This window comes from Mesoplodon densirostris, chromosome 20 (assembly GCF_025265405.1).
Source record: "Mesoplodon densirostris isolate mMesDen1 chromosome 20, mMesDen1 primary haplotype, whole genome shotgun sequence".
Taxonomy (NCBI): Eukaryota; Metazoa; Chordata; class Mammalia; order Artiodactyla; family Ziphiidae; genus Mesoplodon; species Mesoplodon densirostris.
In genome coordinates this window covers 42,120,310-42,147,835 of record NC_082680.1, presented here as the reverse complement: position 1 = coordinate 42,147,835, position 27,526 = coordinate 42,120,310, and positions in this window count along the sequence as shown.

Here is a 27,526-nt window from a genome sequence, read left to right as displayed (position 1 = left end):
GTTAAGCAGCAGACAAAAACAACACTCAAGAATTTGGGTACACTGACCTTATTTCTATCAGTAAATGACTATAAAATGAGTCAGATAAAGATACAAAGAAGGTTTAGAGTCTCTTTTATCATGAAGTAAAGAAATCCTTTCTAACTTAAATGGGAACTGAAAAATGCTGTTCCTTTTATGAAGTGACATTAAATTGAAAGAATTTCTTTTTTAATTTATTTACTTATTTATTTATTTTTGGCTGCATTGGGTCTTCGTTGCTACACGTGGGCTTTTTCTAGTTGCGGTGAGTGAGGGCTACTCTTCATTGCGGTGCACAGGTTTCTTGTTGTGGTGGCTTCTCTTGTTGTGGAGCACGGGCTCTAGGTGAGTGGGTTTCAGTAGTTGTGGCGTACGAGCTTAGTTGCTCTGCAGCATATGGGATCTTCTCGGACCAGGGCTCGAACCCATGACCCCTGCATTAGCAGGCGGATTCTTAACCACGGCGCCATGAGGGAAGTTCCAGAAATTCTATTTTTAAACCCCAGTAAACATGACGTAAGAGTACACTTTATAACTTCTCTACATTGTACATATGCACTTTATATGTTTTCTTGAAGGATGATACACTTAACAATTTAAGAAGTTTTTAAAAAGTGAAATGAGATGAAAAATATGTTGACATGAAATAGTTACAAGATAACCCATTTTGGAAATGTTCTATGATTTTCTTAACCATATACCTAATATTGAACATTTGGATATTTCCAATGTTTTTCTATTCTAAATACTGTTCTGCTGAACATGCTTGTGAATAAATCTTTCACTGAATTTCTGATTATTTCCTTGGGATAAACCCTACAAAAGGAATGACTAGGTTAAAGGTATAAATTAGACTTTTGATACATTTTGTAATTCTACTTCCAATTTTACCTTATCAGTAGTATTTGAATAAATCTCATCAGCACTACAGATTATCACTTTCTTAAATCTTTGCTAATAAATGAAAAACAACACCTTAATATTTTTGCATTTCTTTGGTTCCTAGTGAGATTAAACATTTTCTAATATGGTTATTAGTTCTTTATATATTTTCTGAACTGTTCTTATCCTTTGCCCTCTGTTTTTTTAAGTCAATTTAAGGGAAGATTATTAACTGTCTAGTTTTGTTATGGTGTATTAGTTTTGCTTTTTTATACATATATAAGATTTTAATTTTTATATGGTCAAACTTATCGAGCTTTTTATAATCCTGTTCTTTTCAAGCTTAGAAATTCCTTCCTTATTCAATAATCAGTTAAATATTAATATTAGAATCTTACTTAAGAATGAGCTATAGTTTTTGTTTTGGGCTATATTTTTCAGGTTTTATTTTAGTATCAGATTATAATCACTTTATAATTTAGAGTAGCATAATATACTTTTCTAAACTCTACATCGGATTATATAGTATAATTTGCTCAAGATATAATTTAAGTGCCTTATAAAGGGAATCTTTATTTGATAACTATACTACTAAGATATTCATCCCTAAAGCATTATGAAGGGCTATCAGTTAATCTATTTCATTTTCATCGGAACCAGATTTCATTCATATATATATATATATATATATATATATATATATATATATATATATATATATATATATATTTCTTATCTCTTAGAAAGATATATACTGCATTTACTTTATCTTTGTATAGTCCTTTGTTATGGGCTGAACTGCATCCCTCTGAAATCCATATGTTGAAGCCCTAAACCCCAGTATCTCAAAATATGACTGTGTTTGGAGATAGGGACTTTAAAGAGTTGTTTAAGTTATGATGCCACTGGGGTGGGCCCTAATCCAACATGACTGTTGTCCTTATAAGAAGAGGAAATTTGTACGCAAAGAGACACCAGGGATGTGTACACAGAGAAAAGACCATGTGAGGACACAGAAAAAAAGGCAGCCATCTGCAAGCAAAGGAGAAAGGACTCAGGAAAAAACCAAACCTGCTGATTATATCTTGATCTTGAACTTTTCACCTCCAGAATGGTGAGACATAAATTTCTGTTGTTAAAGCCAGTCTGTGGTACTTTGTTATGGCAGCCCCAGCAGACTAATACATCCTTCCTGCCTCACATACCCTCAAAATGTCCCTATTTGACTAACACAGTCCTTCTTCAGGTCCTTGACAAGTTCCATGAAAATTCAACATTTTACTACAGCACCAAGAATTAAGACTTCCCCAATAAAAATATAATGTTAAGTGGCAATCCAAAGGATAGTCTTTTCAACAAATGGTGCTGGAACAACTAGACATACACATACACAAACTCACGCAAAGAATCCTGATACAGACCTCACACCTTTCACAAAAAATAATTCAAAACCTAAATGTGAAATGCAAAGCTATAAAACTTCTAAAAGATAACATAGAGAAATCTAAGTGACCTTGGGTTTGGCAATGATATTTTATTAATAGATATAATACCAAAAGTACAATCCATGAAAAAAAATGGGTAAGTTGTACTTCATTAAAAGTAAAAGCATCTGGGGCTTCCCTGGTGGTGCAGTGGTTGAGAGTCTGCCAGCCGATGCGGGGGACACAGGATCATGCCCCAGTCTGGGAAGATCCCACGTGCCGCAGAGCGGCTGGGCCCGTGAGCCATGGCCGCTGAGCCTGGGCGTCTGGAGCCTGTGCTCTGCAACGGGAGAGGCCACAACAGTGAGAGGCCCGCGTACCGCAAAAAAAAAAAAAAAAAAAAAAAAAAAAAAAAAAAATTAAAATCGTCTGCTCTGCAAAAGACACTGTTAAGAGAATGAAAAGATAAGCTAAAGATTGGGAGAAAATATTTGTAAAACACATACTGGATAAAGGATTCGTATCCAAAATATAAAAAGAACTCTAAAAACTTAACAATAAGAAAAAAAATCCCAGCTGCAAAGTGGGCAAATGATCTAAGATACCTCACCAAAGAAGATAGACAGATGGCAAATAAGCATATGAAAAGATGCTCAATATCACGTCTGTAGAAAACTGCAAATTAAAACAAGATACTGTATATACACCTATAAATTTGGCAAAAATTCAAAACACTGACAACACAAAATTCTGGTGAGGATGTGGAACAACAGGAACTCTCATTCACTGCTGGTGGGAACACAACATGGCATAGCCACTGCAACAGGTTGGCAATTTCTTAGAAAGCTAAACATAAGCTTATCATATGATAAGTATGAATCGTACTCCTAAGTATTTATCTAAAGGAGTTGAAAACTTATGTCCATATAAAAAGCTGCATATGAATGTTTACAGCAGCTTTATTCATAACTGCCAAACTTGGAAGCAACTAAGATGTCCTTCAGTAGGTGAATGGATAAACTACGGTACATCCAGACAATGGATTATTATTCACTGATAAAAAGAAATGAGCTATCAAACCATGAAAAGACATGGAGGATTAAATGCATATGCTAAGCGAAAGAAGCCAGTCCAAAAAGGCTACATGCTGTATGATTCCAACTAGAGAGACAGTGAAAAGATCAGTGGTTGCCAGGGGCTTGGGGAAAGACAGGGGTGGGGGAGAGAGGTGTGGGGTGATGTGTATGTAGAGCACAGGGCATTTTTAGGGCAGTGAAGCTATTCTGTATACTGTGATGACCAAAAAGTAAAACTTAATCTAAACTGTGAATTTAGTAATCATGTATCAAAACTGGTTCATCACAGACTAATACAGAATGTGAATAACAGAGGAAGCTCTGGGGGTGGGGAGAAAGGATATATGGGAACTCTGTTTCTGTACAGTTTTTCTAAAAACTTAAAATTGTTCTAAAAAGAATCTATTAAAATAGCCAAAATATTTTTTAAAGCATGAAACAATATACTCCAACTAACAATGAACAATCATGCTTTTATCAGTAACTATTGGCAAAAAAAATACTCTACATGAGAGAATGTCCCAGATAGCTACACTTACCACCCTAAACACACTGATATTCATAACTTTTAAAAGAGTATATCTATTTCTGTTTTGTATAACAGAATATTTTAAATATAACTTGATCCTTTTGGTTTGGACTAATGTCAACTATTATTCTGTCAAGGAATACTGAGGTTTTTAGGCCACTGTCAAGGTGTATTGAATTGGTAATTCTTCTGACTCTTCCACTGCTTTCAGCTGCAAATTTTTAGTCCAAAAACTTTTAGCAGCCACCTACTCCATAATTCCAATCTGTTATCTACTTAAATTTAGACTGAAATGAAAGTTTTAAGGTAAAATTAGATGAGCAGACTTATTAAAAGCTTTTAAACACAACTTTAGTGTAAAAGGTCTTTTTATGTCCACTTAACTCTAGTATATGGGCAACTGCATGAGTTTCATGGTAACTGTTTCCCTCCTGGCTCAGAGAGCATTTATTTTTTATTTCTGGTTTTGTGGCAGTACTGAAGTGAAAGTAAGTCTTAATGTCACATACGGGCAGGTATAACTTCATGTGGCATATTTTTAAAATCTTCCTAATAAACAGCCACATATTTACTTCTTCAATGGTTTCTTCTCATTCTATCCACTACCTTGACTACCCCCTCTGCAATTCCAACGTCCCCTTCACCTTCCAGCTTCCTTTTTATCTTACCTCCTGAATTTTAAGGTTCATTTTATGTTTTATGGTCTTCAGTTCCTCTTCAATACTGCATTCTTCTAAAAATAGTAGGAGAAAAGGTTCTAAATAATCTGAAATGAGAGGAAGAAACTGTCTATGGTATATCACAGTTCAAATCTAGACTTTTTGGGGGCAACCTATAAATGCTATTCTGAATACAGTTATAAACACTTCTTATTATGAGTCTAAAGTAATTATTACAATGAGATATTTAAAGTTATTTTATTACTTTCATTCATGACTTCTATCATTTTCCCTTTCAGATAATCAAAAAATGATTAGTCACATGTATCTCCTATGTAAAATTCAATAATCAGAGGAAAACCTTGTAATTGCTAGACATTTTTCTTACAGGGTATAGTCCTATTTTTTTAAGTACTCCATTTTTTCTAGCCTCAAATATTATCTATGCTTAGGAGTTGAGGATGAAAAACACAGCTTTCACTATTCATCCTCTTTTATATTATTATTAATGCCACTATAATCTACGATGTAAAAACTCAAAGCTGTCCTTGCCTTCTTCTCTACCTTCAGCCCCTATCCAATACCACATTCTAACATATCTTTCCTCTCAAAATGCCACAACCGTAGTTCAGACCTAATAAGGTCTATGTCTCAAATAAGGCAATGGATTCCTAAAGGGTTTTCCTATCTCCAATCTCTTCTCCTATAATTGATACTCTACACTACTGCTAGATTAGTTTTCTTGTTTTCAAATATGTCACTTTCTTATCAAAAATTTAATCACTCCCCATAGGATCAAGCCCAACTACTTAATTATTCTTGAATTTGAGATCCTCCATGACGTTATCCCTTGCCAATTTCCAACTTATTTTACACAAACAAATCCTCACTCCTGTCCAGCTAGTTTATGCATTGCCTCCTAACTGCACCCAAGGGAAAGATCTAGGTTCAAATCTGAGTTACAGGAAGGAAACAGGCAAGTGTGAACTCAGAGAGATGACTTCTCTCTGAGCCCCAGCACACTTATCATTAAAATAGAGACAGGAGGGCTTCCCTGGTGGCGCAGTGGTTGAGAGTCCGCCTGCCGATGCAGGGGACACGGGTTCGTGCCCCGGTCCGGGAAGATCCCACATGCCGCGGAGCGGCTGGGCCCGTGAGCCATGGCCACTGAGTCTGCGTGTCTGGAGCCTGTACTCCGCAATGGGAGAGGCCGCAACAGTGAGAGGCCCATGTACTGCAAAAAAAAAAAAAGAGAGACAACAATATCCTCCATCTTGAGGTTTTTCAGAGATTAAACAAAACATGTTTTAAACAAAATAACATCTGTTACACTGCCTGGCCTGTGAAGGGAAAACAAAATAATTAGTTTTTTTTTCCCTAGTCTTATTTTTTGCTGCCTCTGTGTGAGGTCTTTTAAATGTCCTCACCTCACTGCTTTGACTTCTAAAGGCTCATCTCAAGTCCCATGTCTTCCTTGAAGCCTAGCCTAATCTGTTCTAGACAGGACATGTGCACCTTCTCAATCCCACCTGAATACAGAACACTTAGTTGGCAATATTTGCTTATTGTCCTACACTGTCCTTTAATATTTCTTATACCCTTCTTTTCTCTCTTTTCTCCTGCTGTGCCTTGTTCTCCCAGCTAGCAGACAAGCTCTCGTAGAGCACAGACTCCCTCATATCTCTGGATCTGCACAGTCACAGGTAGAGGGTAGGAATCTATAAATACTCAATTACCGACAACACACAATGTTATATGCTGTCAATGTAGATAAATTTCAGATGTCAAGAATCCTCACACCAACATCACCTATTTTTAAAAGTCAGCTTTATGGGTCTGTTGCCTCCTCCAGCTAACACATTAACAGTGAGTTTGTATTCCAGAACTCTGGACTCAAACCTTTGTCTCTGAGGCAAGCTGCAGTCACAGTCAACCTTTGCACCTCATCTTGTGCCATGTCTTCTTTCTCTTTTACATCTCTTAGTTGCTGGCACAAATTCATCACTTCCAGTTGCAATAGCTTCAGATCCTTGGAATGCTCCTCCTGTGTGGTATTCAGTCTTTCCTTCAGAAAATCTATCAGACAGGACAGGAGGGTCATCAAGCAGTTTAAAGAAGGTCAGGAAAGGAAAAGAATCATGAACTCATCAAGCACCCACACAGGACCGAATTTCTGATGACTCTCTTCTCTCTATACCTGTTTTCTGTGGGTTCAAATCTTTTTCAGTTTGCAGACAAAGATGTTCATCTTCAAGGACTGGATGAGGCTTTCCAGGTGGCACATTCGATTTACCAGAAACTCACAGTTCTTCCATAAAATATCTGTTTTTCCTGAACAAATTATTTCATTCTGGATAGGGTTAATGATGTTCTGGCTCACGGGCTCTTCTAAATATTTTGGAGTTTCCTAGTGGCCTCTGGACAAATATCCCAATATAACAATATTATAGGGTAATCCCAACCATCGAATCAATGTAACACTTCTACTGAGTATAAAAACTATAGTCTTTAGTTAACCAGTATCTGATAGCCCCTGCAAATTTAAACATAGAGAGCACTATTAGGGAAAGAGGATGAGACCAATGTGGGATGGGTAAAGACCACTGATTTTTTTTTTTTTTTTTTGCAGTACACGGGCCTCTCACTGTTGTGGCCTCTCCTGTTGCAGAGCACAGGCTCCGGACACGCAGGCTCAGTGGCCATGGCTCACGGGCCCAGCCACTCCGCGGCATGTGGGATCTTCCCAGACCGGGGCACGAACCTGTGTCCCCTGCATCGGCAGGTGGACTCTCAACCACTGCGCCAGCAGGGAAGACCAAGACCACTGATTTTTTAATGGTTATTTTAATCGGAATGTTTTGTAAACTTATTTTGTATGTAAAAGCAAGTGATATATAAAACAGGTTAAATGCTAATTCTATAATGGTAAACTAAGAATTAAAGTTAGCATGGAGGCAGTATTTCACATCCTTTTTAGAAAATTTTTAAACAAGGTGATAATAAATATTCTCATTTTGTTCTAACATACTCAACAGTGGTACAAATTTAATCTTTGCGGAAGAGTTATTTATTCTACATGTGCTATAATACCAACTATACCAATTTTAGGTCTTCATAAGAGACACTCAGGAAATACATACATAATTTTAAAGAAAATCACACCATTAAATTCAACATTGGCCACTTAAGCACCCAGATTCCTCAAGGCCTTTTGACAATATAACTTTTAATGGCAATAGCTTCTTCAGGAGCACAAAGGAAAAACACAGTTCTTCTTTTGAGTACTTCATTCTAAACTATGAATTTTTTTAAGACTTATAAACTTTCTTTTAATTTACAATAAATTTGGAGAAAGAAAATACAGACCATATTAATGGCATGAATCAAGCTGTAGATGTTCACCTTAACTGATATCAAAGTCTATTTTTATTTTTTAAAAAGGCCCCCAATTTCTTTTCTAATTATGTAAAAAATTACATTTGTTTTAATCAAGTATTGAGGGCGAATAGGATATCAAAGTTTGTGCACCTAATTAACACACTTTAAAAATCTGTTTAGAATAGTGGTAGTAGCTCCATTACAGGAGGACAACTCTTTATCTTGCAAATATTTCCTAATTAGTATTCTAATGTTATTTCTCAATTCTTTTCTAAGTACCTATTTCACCTGCCAAACCACCACACTGTGACTCCTTATTAGTAACCAGTGAGGCAAAGTTTCTTCAACCTACAAAGATATTGTAACACAATTTTTTAAATTGTTACCTTTTTCACAAAACTCCAACATTATTAGGTCATCCCTCAGAGAACTGGTCTGTTCCTCAACTTTTCTCATCCTTTGCTGAAGTACCATGAATGTTTCAGAAGCTGTAGCATTGAAGCGGGCTGGAGAGAGGACTGGTCTGGACATTGTAGTTTACATATATGCACCTGAGATTAAAGTCACAATATTAGTGTAGTTGGTTCTATTATTGTGCAGAATAGCCACTGCCCCTTTCTGTGGAGGATTATACATCCCTGTCCTGTTGAGCTTGGAAATGGCCATATGTTCTGCCTTGGTCAATTAAATGTGGGTAGAAGCTTTAAGAGCCAACTTGTCATTCATCATCACTTTTCCCTTCTCCATGCGATGAGCAACATTCCAGATAGGGCCTGCTCCATGTGCCAAGATCCCAGAGTAAAGATTACATGAGCAGAGCCATGGCCCATCCCTGACATACAGTGTGAGTGAGCAAGAAACTAATGTTGTTATAAGCCGCAGATTGTTAGGTAGTTTGTTACTGCAGCACAGTCTAGTCTAACCTGTCTGTTACTATTAGACATACACTAGGACCTATGACTTGGCTGAAGGAGTTAGTACCTCTTTTCATTGCCAGCCATTTTCATTTTAACATATTCCCATCCAACCTTTCTGAAAACAAAACAAAACAACACTCTACAGTACTTGGATCTCCGAGCAGTTGTCATAAAATAGGTTTACCAACTACCTTGAAGCAGTGACTTTTAAAAAGAACTTGCAAACATAACTTCGTAGCAAAGACTCTTTTACACTTACTGACATCAAATTTCCAGACTCCTCCCGCAAGACCACATGAGAGTAAATGGGAGTAGTGAGACTACTCTTTCAGGTATTAGTAACAGAAGCAGAATCAGCTTAGAAGAAGTCCCAACATTTAAACAAATCATGTGCTCAAAGTTCAATGACAAGATCATTGGTGGAAACTTTAAGGACATTTTCCTGCAACTCTATCCTGTACAGACAGTTCTATACTAATCAAACCATAAACCTTAAGCATCACTAGCAATAGTGTATCTGTATGAATGTGTTCACAAAGACCCCACCTGGGATATTCGTAATACAACTTTCTCTCCCACTTGCTGTGTGATTAGATGCCTCCCCGAGGTATCCCAGGCAATGGAAGTGGGGACTCCCTTAGGTTCAAGTCACTGAAGGTGGTCCCCAGGACCCAGGGAAGGAATTAAGGAAGTCTTAAAACTGGTGGCAGAATTTAAGGGGGCACCAGCGGAAAGGCTGAGCTTCTTGCCAATGTAACACTGTTACAGCCACTGAGGACAGCTCTCTAACCACCTTCTGTCTTTCCCTCACTGGTCCCAGAGAACGGCCTGTTTCTCTCTTTTTACTTAAAACAAAACAAAACAAACCCCAAACAAACAAACAAATACTTTACTGAGGAATAGTTGACAAATATAATTATATACATTTAAAGTGTACAACATGATGATTTTATAAACATATACCTTGCAGAATGGTTACCAAGATCAAAATAATTAACACATCCACATAATTAACAACCTCACATAGTTAACGTAAGTAACTTTTTTTCTTTGTGGTAAGAATACTTAAAGATCTACTCTCAGCAACTTTCAAGTATACAATACCATATTATTAACTATAGTCACCATGTTATACATTTGATCCTCAGAATGTTTTATTTGAAAAGGCAACCTTCAGAATGGGAGAAGATATTCGCAAACCGTATATCTGATAAAGGGTTAATATCCAAAATATATAAAGAACTCATACAACTCAGTAGCAAAGGAAGAAATACTCCAATTAAAAAATGGGCAGAGGGCCTAAATAGACATTTTTCTAAAGAAAATATACAGGTGGCCAACAGGTACATGAAACGATGCTCAACATCACCAGTCATCAGGGAAATGCAAATCGAAATCACAAGATAGTAGCTCACACCTGTTAGAATGGCTAGTTTTAAAAAGACAGATAACAAACGTTGGCAAGGATGTGGAGGAAAGGGAACCTTATGTACTGTTGGTGGGAATGTAAACTGGTACAGCCATAATGGAAAACAGTATGGAGGTTCCTCAAAAAATTAAAACTTGAACTACCATATGATCCAGCAAACCCACTCCTGGGTATATATCTGAAGGAACTAAAATCAATATCTTGAGATATCTGCATATCCATGTCCACTGCACCATTATTCACAATAGCCAAGAGATGGAAACAATCTAAACGTCCTTCAGTGGATGAACAGATAAAGATGTGATATATATATATATATAATATATATTATATATATATAATATATATTATATATATATATATTATATATATATAATATATATATATATGGAATGTTATTCAGACACATGAGAGGAAATCCTGCCATTTGCAGGATGAATCTGGAGGGCATTATGCTAAGTGAAATAAGCTGGACAGAGAAAAAACAGTGTGTGGTTATCACTTATATATGGACTCTAAAAACCAAACAAACAAAAAAATCTGATTTCATAGAAACAGAGAATAGAATGGTGGTTGCCAGGGGCTGGAAGATAGGGGAAATGGAATGATGTAGGTCAAAGGGTACAAATTTTCTTTTTATTCTTATTTTATGCTCCTGACCAAGATTTCTCTCCTTTGTGCTCCTCTATAAAACAGAATGCATTTCCGACACACATAACCTTTTTGAATTCTTTAGATTTTCTGTTAACAATCAGCTTAAGGACAGGGGGTAAAGAAGTTCTTTTCTATTAACTGCTTTTCATGCTTTCGATTCATTCTTGAAGGGAATGACAAAAGTAGATACAGATATTAATAGAGTCTCTGGATACACAAAGATGTGAAGCAAGGTTCATCTACATTTCTTAAAAAAGCCAGGTTTGGAGTTTCCTGCTCAGGTTACCACATGGGCCAGGATAGTGTGCCTCAGGTAACAGAAAGAAGAGCCTCGAAGACAAACCTTAGGGCTGGTTTTACTGCCATGAAACCAGGGCTAGGGTTGGGGGAACCACCAATAGTGTGGGGTGGGAAGAAAGTAGAGAGGTAACAGTGAAGAAACACCAGATGTGTTTACCCTCCATTCCATTTTCTGTCACCTGCTGTCTGGCTACTGCCAACATAGAAATAAGCCAGGCCTGGGGTTGGGAGAAAAAGTATGGAAAGGGTGTTTAATGGGGTTTGTGACAGGCAGTTGGCTCCTTTGTCCTACCTCCAAAAGAAGTTGAAAAGTTCATGTCTCCACCCTCCCTTACAGCTGGAACATCCATGTCACATATCCTCACCAGTGAGACTTTAGGCAGAAGTTTGCAAGAAGCTTCTGGGAAGACTTTTTTTTCTGATAAAAAGAACAGAAATGATGGCACCTGTCCTTTCCTTCCCCTGTATGATGCCCGGAGCTCTGAGGGCTCTCTTTAAGTCAGCCATGCAGTACCTCACTGTTAAATGTAAACAAAGAGTCGGGGATCACCAGCATCTGAGAAACAAGGAAAAGGCCAGAGAAGCTCAGATTAACCTGACTTTTTGAAATAAAACTAGTAACCTCCAAACTTTGCTTATGTGAGAAATATAAACTTTTGTTTAGTCACACATTCCTGTTGCTTGCAACAAAAGCAGTCCTGGAATACATAGTAGTCCCAGATAATAGTTGGTAGAGAAATAGGAAGAAGGAGGAGGTAAAGAAAATGACAAGCGGTGCCGGAGGTGGGAGGGGAGGGCAATTTCTGTGGCAACTTGTTAGGCCCAGGGTGCTGGTTATAATATAAAGGACTGTCTAATTAATTTATGTCAGAAGTCAGATACATAATACCTACACAAATATAAAAGTTCATTTTTGGAAAAAAATACAGAAAATGGAGTACAAGTTTCCCACATATTTTTAATAAGATGCAGATTCCCACCTAAACTTTTTTCGTGTAATTGTCGAAATGTCATAATTTTGCTGTTATTTCCCCAAGGTACCCAAAATAGATATAAAAGGCTTACATAACCTTACAAGGTATGTGTGCGTATTCAGCCATAAAAACAAGATGGAAAACAACACAAATTAAATGGCTTCATTTTCTCAGAAAAGACAAAGTAAGTCTATATATGTTTAGGTAAGAACTTGATTGGCATCATCACTCTCACCCACCTGAACCTGGTCTATGCTTCAGTGTCTCGGGCTTCTGGAGAGAAAAAATACTCTCAAACAAAAAGGAAGAAGAAACTTGGCCCCCAGCCTCTGAGGGAGAGGAGGTTTATAGAAAATTCATCCTAAGGAGGGAGAGATCGAGGTGCCTGGGGCACTGACTGACGGTGGGCAGAGGATAAAGCTTTTGAGTGAAATACATGGTGTTGTCCTTGAAATATCCTCTTAGTCAATCAGTGAGGTTCAGGTCATCAAAGAAGTGGATTCAAAAATGAAACAAGACAATCTACCCTTTGAGGATTTATTACAAACAGATCTCAGGGTTAGTTGAAAATTCTTCCCTACCCCCTCTCCACATGGGGAGAAAAACAATGTCAAGGTCAGGGGAGCCCTCAGAAACAAAAATGGAAGCAATGATGGCCCAGTAGCGAGAGCAGGACAGCCTTAATATCCACCAGGAAGTCCCTGAGTACCTGCGAGCCTGTTAAAGGAAGAGTAAAGTAAGAACTTGGGATCCAGTGAATCCGTTGAGTTGAGGTTTAGAGTCAGGAGAGATTCTCATTTTCGTTGCAGTTGCTCATACCCCTGCCTCTCCTCCCTCATCCGGCAGGTCCAAGCAAGGGTAACAGAAACACCATGCCTCCACACACAATCCACAGGCCACCTGGAGGTCAGTGGCCGTAACTCTATGACTTCCATGCTCAGTAGACTTATAACTCTATATGTTATTAAGAAGTTACAGACTTTCAACTCTATCTATAACTTATGGGGATAGAAGCCATAACTCTTCTTAAAAGAAGAGAACTTAGCTCTAATTGCTAATATTCAAGCAGAGAGACTATAGCTTGAACATATCTGTGCTTTGCTGTTTTTGAAAGAGAGTAAATATCATTGAATGCAGCCTTGAACCTAAGCCCTGATGCTTGATAGCAACAATAATAAAAATAGGAAGATATAAGCTTTTATTTTTAAAAAAGTTAATTCACAATTACTTTCCTAAATATATCATTATCAAATTAATACAGTGCTATCTCTATGTTTAGGGAAAGTATTTCCAGAGAGCTCAGGTTACCTCACTGAAAGCATGGCATGAATAAGACAAATGTCATAAGTAATATACTAGTAAAAGCCAGGTGGCTTTGAAAAGGCAACACTTGCTTCTGTAGGCACAGGCTCCATTCTTATATCTGCCAATAGCTACAACTAGATGCTGTTGGTTCCAAAGTAATAGGCCAGGAACTCAGTGTTGCTTACCACAATCACTGGAAAATAATTTGGTCAGAAATATTTTCTTCATTCACTCATATGTCCAATAAACTTTTCCTGAATGCCTACCATGAGCCAGAAACAGTTTTGACACCAGGGAATACAGCAATGATCGAAAGAGACTAACTCCCTGCCCTCCTGGAGCTTATATTCCAGTTGAAGAAATAAGTAAAATATATAGTTTGTTCACTGGTGATAAGTACAATGGAGAAAAAGTAGGAAAGAGGATGGGAGGGAGGCTGTGGTGCAGGCTTCCATTTTAAACAGAGCGGTCAAAGGAAACCTCCCTGAGATGATATTTAAGCAAAGACCTGGGAAGGAGGTACAGGAGTGACATCTGGATGGGACAGAAAGGTCCAGAAAGAGTGATCAGAGAGTGCAAGTCAGAAGGCCTGATGGGTCCACGAACAGTAAGGAGGTCAGTTTGACTGGGAAGCACAAAGTGAAGGAGAGAATAGTGGGAGGTAAGGTCAGAGAGTAATAACAGGACAGGTTACATAGAGCCTTAAAGGCTATTGTAAAGGTCTGCCTTTACTTTCAGAGCTATTGGAGGGTTTAGAGTGGAGAAGTGTTGTGATCTACCTTAACTTTTAACTGGATCAGCCTGCCTAGATGGTAGCCAGGCAGAGATGGTAGAAAGACAACAGCAAAGTAGGAAGACCAGTTGTAAAGCTACTACGATAACCCAAGGGAGATGCCGCTGGCTAGGACCAGGGTGCTAGCAACGGAACAGTAAGAAGTGGTCAGAGTCCAGACATATTTTAAAGATAGGTTGGTTGATAGATTAGATGAGAAAGGATGCATTGGAAGGATGCATTGGATGCCATTAACTGAGACAATGAAAGCCTTTAGGAAGAACAAGTTTCAGGAGGAAAGATCAAGAGTTGTTTTGGAAATGTTAAATTTAAAACACGAAAGATGCCCAATACCTGACTGAACTTGTAGATTTGGAGTCAGGGGAGAAAGGTGGACCTTTCTCCCCTGACTCCAAATAAGGGATATAAATTCTGAAGTTGTCAATATATACATGGCTTTTAAAGCCACGGAGACTGGATAACAGAGAACAGAAAAGATTCAAGGACCCAGTTCTGGGCGCTCCAAGATCAGTGTGGAGCATTCAAGCCAGACTAACCCGAGCTTCACCTCAGTAAGGTCAGATTCTTAATCATTTTCTATCTTCAGAGCCCAGACAGTACATGGGACATTGTGGGTGGCAAACAGCGGTATAGTTCAACAAAAACTTAACTTTGTTCCAGCCTAATTGGTAGGAGCTGGGGAAACAGCAATGAACGAATGTAAATTCCTGACACCTGCATTCTAACGAGTGGGCCACGGAAGATAACTGGTGGCAAAACCATAAAATTAACGAAATGGCTTTCCCAGAAACCTATAACGCCAACCTAACATATAAATAAAGAAAAGTCAGACTGGGGCTTATGCACGGCCCTCTCTGGTGGCTATCCTTCCCCCGCTGGAGCCAGGTCAATGCAAACCTCGCTCCTAAACGGTTTTCATCGGCATCCAGCGCAGAAGCGCCATTAATCAGGGTCCTGAGGTCCAGAGGGCAAGAGTAAACTCCGCCAGCTAGGGGAGAGGGCGGCAGGGAGAGATGACTGGGACCTTATCTGAACTGCCGACCCGCCCCCGCGGACTCCGGACCTCCCAGGGCCCCGCAGTCTCACCCCACAGTCCATCTGTCCGCCTGTGGCTCTGTCCTGCAGCAGGTGGGCTGGTTTCTATGGAACTAAGACAGCGCTTAAACCTACCCGCTCTCCCGCGCGGCAGCTCCCGTACACAGGCGCACCCGTGGCAGGGCATGCCGGGAATCACAGTTTTCCCGGCCCTGGAGGGCCCTCCACCCTGGGCGGGACCCAGGCCGCTACCCGGGGGCGCGCATGGAGCGCGCAGCCCCGTGACCCGGATGACTAAAGATCTTCGTTGTGCTCGCGAGCGGGGCACGCCGGGATAGGTAGTTTCAGCCCACTCACGTCCCTGAGGTCCTGCAGCGTCCGCTTTGTGGAATTACCCGTCCCATGCCGGTGAGCGTGCGGAGTTTGGGTCATTTGACACATACCCTGCATCCGGTCAGAGTCCAAGAGAAGAAAATGTTTTGAGTTTTAGAAGGATGAAAGTATCAAGTAACTTATGAACGACAGGAAAATAAGATTTTGTTAATGAGCATAAAAAATGGTAAAAATACCGAGCTCAAACATTCTCATTGAAGAAAAAAACAAGCCCCTCTTCATCCTCATTCATAATGGCCAGACCGAGAGTAAAACACATGTCTGCTCCCTGGTTTTTTGTCTCTTCAGCATAATTTATTTCTTGCTTTGTCTACAGGTGAGTAGGTATTTCTGTTTGACTGTAAGTAGCTGTGAAATGAGAGAGAGCACCGAGAGTAAAACTGCAGTCGTTTCTGAGTTTTGCTGTAAGACTGGGAATCCACACTTACCGGGAAGTCTTCTACAGTGAAAAGGCAACACGGCTTTACTTTAGGTAGCTGGACAGAACACCTTTTACCAGCACCAGGGCAATTAATGTATTCTTCTCGTCTCTCTGGGGTTGCAGCTGAGAATAACTTTAGCCCTCAAGTGAATGCAGTCAGATCCGAGATGAGTCCTCCTTTGCTTAACGAGTGGCTGGCTGAATTGATCTGGCAATTCTTATTCTGATAGATGAGACTCACGTGAGATGGAGAGAATGTCCAAACCACAGCTGTAAGGCATATTCATCAAACTGTAGGGCCATTCGGTGAAGGAGAAACGAGCACCGCAAAAGTTATTCAGGTGAAGGGGCCAAATAAAGCTTTTAATATGAAAAGTGGGAGAGTATTTTAGAGCGTCAATGCAAACAGCCAATTACTCGTAAGTTTTCTCTTGCAGTAACCTCTGATTTATGGATGAAGATGGGGGATATGTGTATGCACCTGGTAGATAATCTGCACACTTCAGTGTAATGAGAGTTTTCACCTTCTCCTTGACTCTCCATATTAAACAGCAGTCAGGGAGCCAATTGATTAAATTTAGTGTTTTTAATTTATTTTCCTCTGTCTACCATTTGGTAAACCACATTAGAACTTAAGTCAGGCAATTACAGAGTTAAAGAATCTGAAGTCGTCAATAAACTAATTCATCTGTTAGAGAAGGGGTTTCTGGACACCTGAGAATTTACTATATTAAAAGTCTGTTTTTTGTTTTGTTTTGTTTTTTTTTGTGGTACGTGGGCCTCTCACTGTTGTGGCCTCTCCCGTTGCGGAGCACAGGCTCCAGACGTGCAGGCTCAGCGGCCATGGCTCACGGGCCCAGCCGCTCCATGGCATGTGGGATCCTCCCGGACCGGGGCACGAACCCATGTCCCCTGCGTCGGCAGGTGGACCCTCAACCACTGTGCCACCAGGGAAGCCCTAAATGTTTGTTTTTATTCTAAGTGCCTGAACATATTGATTTTTTTTCTGATTTCCCTCTTGATTTTCAATTGATAAATAGTTTCACACTTGTTGACCCCACTCAAAAACAAGGTCTTTTCAGCCATGAAAATCCTAGGGATTCCATGAGGACCATCCTCTCTCATGACTACTATGTTAGCCTTCTAACTGGTTTTCTGATCACTCTTCCCAAAGCATCCTTCATATAGCTACTAAAATGATCTTTTGAGAAAGTAAATCTGACTATCTTATTGCTTTTCTTAAAAACATTTAATAGTTCCCCACTTGAACTTTTAGTTTCCCATTGAACAGTATGAAGCCCAACTTTCTAATGGCTTCAGCCTAATCCACCAGCCTCATCGGCATCTGGCCCCCCAAGGGAACCTTGAATTCAAGCCTACAGGCACGTCTTTGTGCTTGCAGGCTCTGTGCCCTCCGCCAGGCATGCCCTGCCTCTTATCAGTCTGGCGAATTCAACGGAAATGTAACCTCTTCTGTAGAGCCATTCTGTTCCCTCCCAAAGTATTTATTGTACAGCATAATTGTCAGTGTGCCTTACCTCCCCTTGATTAGGCTGTAAGCTACTTGAGGACGGGATCTTTGTTCTCTTTATTTTGATTTTTAAATTTTCAACAGCAAGCACAATGCCTGGCAGACAGTAGAGGCTTGGTAAGTTCTTGTTTAGTGAATGAATTAATGAATACATTTTGAATGCTTCTACAGAGGTTATGTCTCACTCTCCTGACTAATCTTATATAATCATGGTACAGTGATCAAAACTAAGAAATTAGTACTGGTATGATACAGTTAATGAAACAACAAACTGCATTTGGATTTCATCAGTTTACCCACTAATGTCTTTTTTCTGTTTCAGGATGCAATCCAGGAGCCTACATTGCATTTACTTGTCCTGTCTCCTTCCTCAGCCTTTGTCTTTCATGACCTTGGGATCTTTGAAGACTACTGGTCAGTTATTTTGTAAAATGTCCCTCAATTTGGGTTTGTCATGATTTCTCATGACTAGATCGAGGTTATGCACTTTGGGAAAAATACCACAGAAGTGATATTGTGTACTTCTTGGTGCCTCATATTCGGGGGGACATGATATGCCTGCCTTATTACTGTTTAAGTTAATATTCATCCCTTGCTTATGGTGATGCCTGTTAGATTTCTCCAGTAATCTTACTGTGTTCTTCTCTGTAACTAATAAGTATTTGGGGAGAGACACTTCAAGCCTGTGCAAATATCCTGTTTCTCCTTAAACTTTCACCCACTAAAATTAGCTGGTTTTTCTTGCTAACAACTTTTATGGTGTGTTAATTGTGGCTTTCTAATTTCCTCATTTACTAGTTTGAGTTCTTTTGTAGAGACAAGTTGTATGTTTTCTCCCATTTATTGATTTATTCAGTTATTTACATCAGTATGAGCTTAAGGATATTTATTTTATTCTTTAGGTTATAATTCAATACCATTATTCTTTTATTTATGAAATCGTTCCAGCTTTGGCCATTCAGAGACCATTAAGGAGCCACTGTGTCTCATTTTTTTTTCTTTAAGCACTACCCTACTTTCTATCATTGCAAGATTTCCAGGCTCATCTTGTATTTTCCTGGCCCAGCCCTAGATTCAACCACTTCTCCAAGGAGCTCTGTTTCTTTTTATTAAAGAATGGTATTTAAAATCTGAATGCTAGGCTATCACTGCTTCTAGTTCCTCTCAGAAGACAGAGATAGGAACTATATGTATAAATACCACCCCATGCATATACATTAATATATCTATATTTCTGTATCTATCTGTGTATATATATATATGTTTTACATGTATGTAAATGTGTGGATATATAAACAAGACATGAGTTCATACTGATATTCCCACTCAAATCCAGCACCACAGTTTATTCTAACTTTTGCCCTTTTCTTTTAACTTCTTTCTGTGACTGTGGGAAACCTGGCTCTCCTTATCCACAATACATCTACTTGTTTGTTCAACCCTAGTACACATATAAAGCAGTTTTAAAAATTGCTAATCCATACCGGATAAGAAACACATTTAAAACTAGAGCATGTTGCTTGGGCACAGATCTTTTTGTCTTTAGCCTTATAGCACCCAGTCCAAACACCATTTTCCAAAGTTACTTGGGTCACTCCTTTCTTCTCCACCTGCTTCAGGGTGGCTATTTGATTTACTTGTAATACAGTTAGATTCATATGTCCCAGTCTGCAATCCAGCTTGTGTTCTGTCCAAATCCTGGTTGGTTTTATCTAATTTCCATATGGTAAAATGAACTATGTGTGGTGTACAGTCCAATGAGTTTCAGCAAATTATTAGAGTTTTCTATCTCCCACCACAGTTGTATACAGAAGTTCCCTCACCCTCAAAATTCCATCATTCTACCCCTTAATAGTCAACCCCTCCCCCCACCTCCCAGCCTCTGACAACTACTGATATGTTTTCCATACCCATCATTTTGCTTTTCCAAAATGTCAATGTTAATGCAGTCATACCCTTTGGGTTTGACCTCTTTCATTTAGCAAATGCATTTAAGATTTATCCATGTTGTTGCATGAATCAATAATTCATTTTTGGGCTTCCCTAGTGGCGCAGTGGTTGAGAGTCCACCTGCCGATGCAGGGGACATGGGTTCGTGCCCCGGTCCGGGAAGATCCCACATGCCGCAGAGCAGCTAAGCCCGTGAGCCATGGCCGTTGAGCCTGCGCATCCGGAGCCTGTGCTCCGCAACGGGAGAGGCCACAACAGTGAGAGGCCCGCGTACCATAAAAAAATAAAAAAATTCATTTATATAGCTGACTAGCATTCCACTGTATTGATATATCAGTTTGCTTATTCATTCACTGGTTGAAGGACATCTCAGTTGTTTCCAGTTTGGGGAGGTGGTTGTTAATAAAGCTTCTATAAATATTTGCATAGAAGTTTTTGTGTAAAAATAAATTTTTCATTTCTCTTGGATTAAACACTTAGGAGTGGGATTGCTGGATTATATATTAGGTATATGTTTAAATTTGTAAGACACTGCCAAACTGCTTTCCACAGTGGCTCTACCATCTTGCATATACATCAACAATGTATGGCATTCCCAGTTGCTTCTCATCCTTGTCCACAATTGATAGTGTCAGTATTTTTTTTCTTTAGCCATTCTAGTAAGTGTGTAGTGGTATCTTGTGGCTTAGTTCACATCTCCTCAGTGACTAATGATGTTGAACATATTTTCATATGTTTATTTGACATGAATGTATGTTTTATAATAATTTGTCTGTTCATACCTTTTGCCCATTTTAAAAATGGGGTGGTTTTTTTCTGATAAATTTTTTGAGATACAAGTCCTTTATCAAAATGTGATTTGACAACATTTTCTCTTAGTCTGTGGCTTGTCTTTTCATTCTCTGAATGGTGTTTTGCAGAGCGATTGCAGAGCAAAAGTTTTTAATTTTGATAGAACCAACTTACCAGTTTTTTTTTCTTTTATGTATTGCTCTTTAGGTGTCATACCTAAAAATTCCTTGCCTAACCCTAGGTCATGCAGATTTTTTCCTATGATTTCTTCTGGAAGTTGTACCATTTGGTGTTTTACTTTTAGGTCTATGATCTAGAGGTTTTTTTTGCGGTATGTGGGCCTCTCACTCTTGTGGCCTCCCCTGCTGCAGAACACAGACTCTGGACACGCAGGCTCAGCGGCCATGGCTCATGGGCCCAGCCACTCCGCGGCACGCGGGACCCTCCGGGACCTGGGCACGAACCCGCATCCCCCACATTGGCAGGTGGACTCTCAACCACTGCGCCACAAGGGAAGCCCTAGAGTTATTTTTTAAAATTAGGTATGAGGTATAAGTTGTTTTGTTTTTGGTTATGGACATCCAATTATTCTAGCACTATTGTTGGAAAGATTATCCATCCTTTCTTCTAGTGCAACACTCTCTTTGGTTAGTGTAGTTTACAGTATTTCTTGAAATCAGAAAGCGTCTTCCAACTTTGTTCTTCTTTTTCAACTTTATTTTGGCTATTCTAATTCTTTTGCCTTTCTCTAGAAATTTAAAAATCAACTTGTTGATACCTACAAAAAATTCTGCTAAGGTTTTGATGGGGAATATGCTGAATCTGTATATCAAGTTGGGGAGAATTTAGGATTAATATTATTGAGTCTATCAATCCATGAACATGATATATCTCTCTACTTATTTAAGTCTTCTTTGATTTATTTTATCAGTATTTTGTAGTTTTCAGCATATAGATCATATTCATAGTTTGATTTACATCTATGTTTTCTTTTTTTGGTGCTATTGTAAATATTGTTTAAAAAAATTTTAAATCCAAGTTAGTTTATAGAAATGTAATTGACTTTTGTATTTATCTCTTATCCTGTGACTTTGGTAAATTCACTTACTAGTTTTAGGAACTGTTTTTGCTATATTTGGGGGGATTTTCTATGTAAAAATCCTGTCATTTGTATATAGAGTATTTTCCCCCCTTACAATCTGAAATGACTTTATTTTTCTCATCTTGTTGCACTGGATAGGACTTTCACTGTAGTGTTGAGTAGGAGTGGTGAAAGGAGATTATCTTTACCATGTTCCCATTAAGTTTGATATTAGTTGTAGGTTTTTTATGGTTATCCTTTATCAGGTTGAGGAATTTTCCTTCCATTTCTAGTTTGTTGAGAGTTTTTATTATGAAGACGTGTTGAATAATGTCAAATGCTATTGAGATAATCATGTTTTGTTTTGTTTTGTTTCTTCTTTGGTCTGGTAATGTGGTGAATTACACTGCGTTTTCAGAAGTTGAACCAACCTTGTATTCCTAGGTTTTGCCCGACTTGGTCATTCTGTATTATTTTTGTTATATATGCCTAGATTTGATTTGCTAATAGTTTTTCTTTTAATTTTTATTTTATATTGGACTATAGTTGATTTACAATGTTATGTTACTTTCAGGTGTACACAAAGTGATTCAGTTATACATATACGTATATTTATTCTTTTTCAGATTCTTTTCCCTTATAGGTTATTACAGAATATTGAGTAGAGTTCCCTGTGCTATACAGTGGGTCCTTATTGATTATCTATTTTGTTTTTGTTTTTGTTTTGTTTTGTTTTGTTTTGCAGTATGTGGCCCTCTCACTGTTGTGGCCTCTCCCACTGCGGAGCACAGGCTCTGGACGCTCAGGCCCAGCAGCCATGGCTCACGGGCCCAGCTGCTCCACGGCATGTGGGATCTTCCTGAACTGGGGCACGAACCTGTATCCCCTGCATCGGCAGGTGGACTCTCAACCACTGCGCCACCAGGGAAGCCCTGATTATCTATTTTATATTTAGTAGTGCGTATATGTTAATCCCAACCTCCTAATTTATCCCTCCCTGCAACCTTTTCCCTTTGGTAACCATAAGTTTGTTTTCTAAGTCTGTGAGTGTTTCTGTTTTGTAAATAAGTTCATTTGTATCATCTTTTCAGATTCCGCATATAAGTGATATCATATGATATTTGTCTTTCTCTGTCTGACTTACTTCACTTAGTATGATAATCTTTAGGCCCATGCACGTTGCTGCAAATGGCATTATTTCGTTTGTTTTTATGGCTGAGTAATATTCCATTTATATATGTACCATATCTTATTGCTAATAGTTTATTGAGGATTTTTGTATCTATGTTTGTGGGGGGGATACTGGTATTTATTTTCAGTTTATTATAATGTGTTTGGTTGTGATATTAGGATAATCCTAGCAGTATAAAATACATGAGAAGTGTTTCCTCTTCTTATATTTCTGAAAGGGATTATTTAGAATTGATATTATTTCTTCCTTAAGTGTTTTTTAGAATTTTCCAGTGAACATTTGGGCCTGGAGTTTTCCCTGTTGAAAGGTTTTGAACTACAAATTCAGTTTCTTTAATAGCTATAGGACTAGTATTTTTATCTTTTTTCTTTCTTTTTTTTTCTTGGTATTGCAGTGTTTTTTAGTGAGTTTAAGTAATTTTTGTCTTTTAATAATTGGTCTCTTTTATCTGAGTTGATTTATAGGCATAGAGTTGTTTGCAGTCTTCTTTTTTTATCCTTTTATTCTCTATAGGATCTGTTGTGATAGTTCCTCTTTCATTCCTAATATTGGCAATTTTTGTCTTCTGTCACTTTTCTTGGTCAGTATGGCTAGAGGTTAATCAATTTTATTGATTTTTTTTCAAAGAACAAGCTTTTGGTTTCATTGATTCTCTCTATTGATTTTCTGTTTTCAAATTTATTGATTTTTTCTCTCAAGTTTATTATTTAAACCTGAACATTTTCAAGAATAAAAAGGGGGTACTATTAATAATTAAACCAAGATAAAAAGCACAAACTGGAAATGTTCCAGGAAAACTAGGGTGTATTGTCACTCTGCCTATAGGATATGTGGGATGGGGGAAATGGTAGCTGGGAACCTCTGTGGGAATAAAACTTTACAGTGTATACCTTTTAGTATTATTTTCATTTTTAATCATTTGAATGTATAACCTATTAAAAATAAAATAAATGTACTTCTTTAAATATCTGGCATAAAGTAAGATCTCAGTGTATGCTGTTGAATAAATGAATGAATCAGTCAATTAGTTAGCATTGGTGATTACCTGAGTTTCATTGGAGAAAATGGGATAATCATTATATATCCAACTCTGAAAGTCTACAACATATGTATCAGAATTGAATGATAAGTTTGCTCTGTATTCCTAACCTGCAGGATTGGTGACATGAATATTATCATCTCAGACTTGGTTATATTGTTCTCATTATTTATATCTTTCTTTGCCTGTTTTTTTATTTATTTGCCTGTTTTTTTTATTTATTTGAAACACCTTACATATGAAGAAAGAGTAAACTGCAACTTACTGTAGAAAATCGGGAGAAAAGAAAGGGGCATCATTGAGGTCCTGCAGAGGGCATCATTGAGGGTTTCCTCAGCACTGTTCCTTTTCCTCAGAACCTGTGCCTCATCTCCAGGGTTACTGTGGGGATTTCCATTTTCATACTTTGTTCTGTATATATGTCTCCAGCACAGCCAGAGTCTTTTCCACATAATTTTTGGACAAGAGAAGCTGCACAGTAATGGGAAAATTGATGAGAAATAAAATTTATAAAGTGGTTGTTTAGAATTCAATGGGTGAAATGTTATAACTGCAGCAAGGACCTTAGTTCAGTTGTTTCTGAAATTTAGCTGCATTATTGTATATTCAGTACCTCCTTGAGTTCCGTGAGTCAATAAATCATATGAATAGAATAAAATTTTTATTTATGGAATGAAAAAGGTTCTTAAAGAACTGATCTGATAAGTTAAATGTAAGTAGTGAATTCAGATAAGTGTTCCTATAAATAATAAGAATGCTCCTATTTTTAATAATCAAAGATTAACTCAGCCCTTCAAAACACAAGGCTCTGGAATAAGCTACAGGTCAGTATTACAACAGGAATGTGTCTCATCTAAAATATAGGAAATTTCAGGTGGGTGAAAAAGGTGGAAATCAAAATAATGTTTTACCCAGACATTGAATTCTAAACAGCCAATTTATAGATATTATTTCTCAGAATCTGTTCCATTATTGCTAAAGTTCTATGATTCCTTTATAGACCTCTCATAATTATATTTGGACAGAGATGACACCTTGTTACAATAGTGATAATCCCTACAGAATATAAATATATGTATTCCACTAAAAACATTCAAATCGATATCAAGGTATCACTTGGATATCTCAGTGAAACAATGATCAAATGGTAAAAGGTTAAATCTTTATAAAACATTATTTAATAAGATTATACGAAAAAGTAGAACTGTTTCTCCTCTGGCACTCAACAAACAAAAAAATCCATATTCACATTGCTTTCTTCTTTGTTTCCTCCATAACAATCAGTACTGAAAACCCACAAAGATAGTAAATTCAGTCAAAAAAATTGATGATAAAATCAAGCTTGTATATTAGCTCTGAAGTGCATACTGTCTCTTGAAACCTTTGACAGCTTGGCTGGTTTCACTTTCTACCCCCATGTATTCTCTTCCTGGAAAGCGTCCTGGCTTCTTAAAATAACTGTTCATGGAAAACATTCTCTGTAGATACAGTGCTATGAAGATATAATATTTTTCCTTATATAAACTCAACAACTTAATAAAGTCAAAAGGACTACTATTTAATATGATAATGAAGAAATTGAGTTCATATATTCCTTAATCTAGAATTACATTTTTTTGTGTGTGTGTGTGACTCGCTTTATTGTGATATTCGCTTTATTGCAGTGGTCTGGATACAAACCCACAATATCTCTGAAGTATGCCTGTACTATGAGATCTGGGACCGCTTTACCTTTTCTGCTAATTTACTAGCCAAACACTATCACTGCTGGCATTTTTTTTTATTTTACAAATTTAATCAGTTACACATATACATATGTTCCCATATCCCCTCCCTTTTGCGTCTCGCTCCCACCCTCCCTATCCCACCCCTCCAGGCGGTCACAAAGAACCGAGCTGATCTCCCTGTGCTATGCGGCTGCTTCCCACTAGCTATCTACCTTACGTTTGATAGTGTATATATGTCCATGCCGCTCTTTCACTTTGTCACAGCTTACCCTTCCCCCTCCCCATATCCTCAAGTCCATGCTCTAGTAGGTCTGTGTCTTTATTCCTGTCTTACCCCTATGTTCTTCATGACATTTTTTTTTCTTAAATTCCATATATATGTGTCAGCATACAGTATTTGTCTTTCTCTTTCTGACTTACTTCACTCTGTATGACAGACTCTAGGTCCATCCACCTCATTACAAATAGCTCAATTTCATTTCTTTTTATGGCTGAGTAATATTCCATTGTATATATGTGCCACATCTTCTTTACCCATTCATCCGATGATGGACACTTAGGTTGTTTCCATCTCCGGGCTATTGTAAATAGGGCTGCTATGAACATTTTGGTACATGTCTCTTTTTGAATTATGGTTTTCTCAGGGTATATGCCTAGTAGTGGGATTGCTGGGTCATATGGTAGTTCTATTTGTAGTTTTTTAAGGAACCTCCATACCGTTCTCCATAGTGGCTGTACCAATTCACATTCCCACCAGCAGTTCAAGAGTGTTCCCTTTTTTCCACACCCTCTCCAGCATTTATTGTTTCTAGATTTTTTGATGATGGCCATTCTGACTGGTGTGAGATGATATCTCATTGTAGTTTTGATTTGCATTTCTCTAATGAGTAAAGATGTTGAGCATCCTTTCATGTGTTTTTTGGCAATCTGTATATCTTCTGTGGAGAAATGTCTATTTAGGTCTTCTGCCCATTTTTGGATTGGGTTGTTTGTTTTTTTGCTATTGAGCTGCATGAGCTGCTTATAAATTTTGGAGATTAATCCTTTGTCAGTTGCTTCATTTGCAAATATTTTCTCCCATTCTGAGGGTTGTCTTTTCGTCTTGTTTATGGTTTCCTTTGCTGTGCAAAAGCTTTGAAGTTTCATTAGGTCCCATGTGTTTATTTTTGTCTTTATTTCCATTTCTCTAGGAGGTGGGTCAAAAAAGATCTTGCTGTGATTTATGTCATAGAGTGTTCTGCCTATGTTTTCCTCTAGGAGTTTGATAGTGTCTGGCCTTACATTTAGGTCTTTAATCCATTTTGAGCTTATTTTTGTGTATGGTGTTAGGGAGTGATCTAATATCATACTTTTACATGTCCCTGTCCAGATTTCCCAGCACCACTTATTGAAGAGAATGTCCTTTCTCCATTGTACATTCCTGCCTCCTTTATCAAAGATAAGGTGACCATATGTTCGTGGGTTTATCTCTGGGCTTTCTATCCTGTTCCATTGATCTATCCTTCTGTTTTTGTGCCAGTACCATACTGTCTTGATTACTGTAGCTTTGTAGTATAGTCTGAAGTCAGGGAGCCTGATTCCTCCAGCTCCATTTTTCATTCTCAAGATTGCTTTGGCTATTCGGGGTCTTTTGTGTTTCCATACAAATTGTGAATTTTTTTGTTCTAGTTCTGTGAAAAATGCCATTGGTAGTTTGATAGGGATTGCATTGAATCTGTAGATTGCTTTGGGTAGTAGAGTCATTTTCACAATGTTGATTCTTCCAATCCAAGAACATGGTACATCTCTCCATCTATTTGTATCATCTTTAATTTCTTTCATCAGTGTCTTATAATTTTCTGCATACAGGTCTTTTGTCTCCTTAGGTAGGTTTATTCCTAGATATTTTATTCTTTTTGTTGCAATGGTAAATGGGAGTGTTTCCTTGATTTCACTTTCAGATTTTTCATCATTAGTATATAGGAATGCCAGAGATTTCTGTGCATTAATTTTGTATCCTGCAACTTTACCAAATTCATTGATTA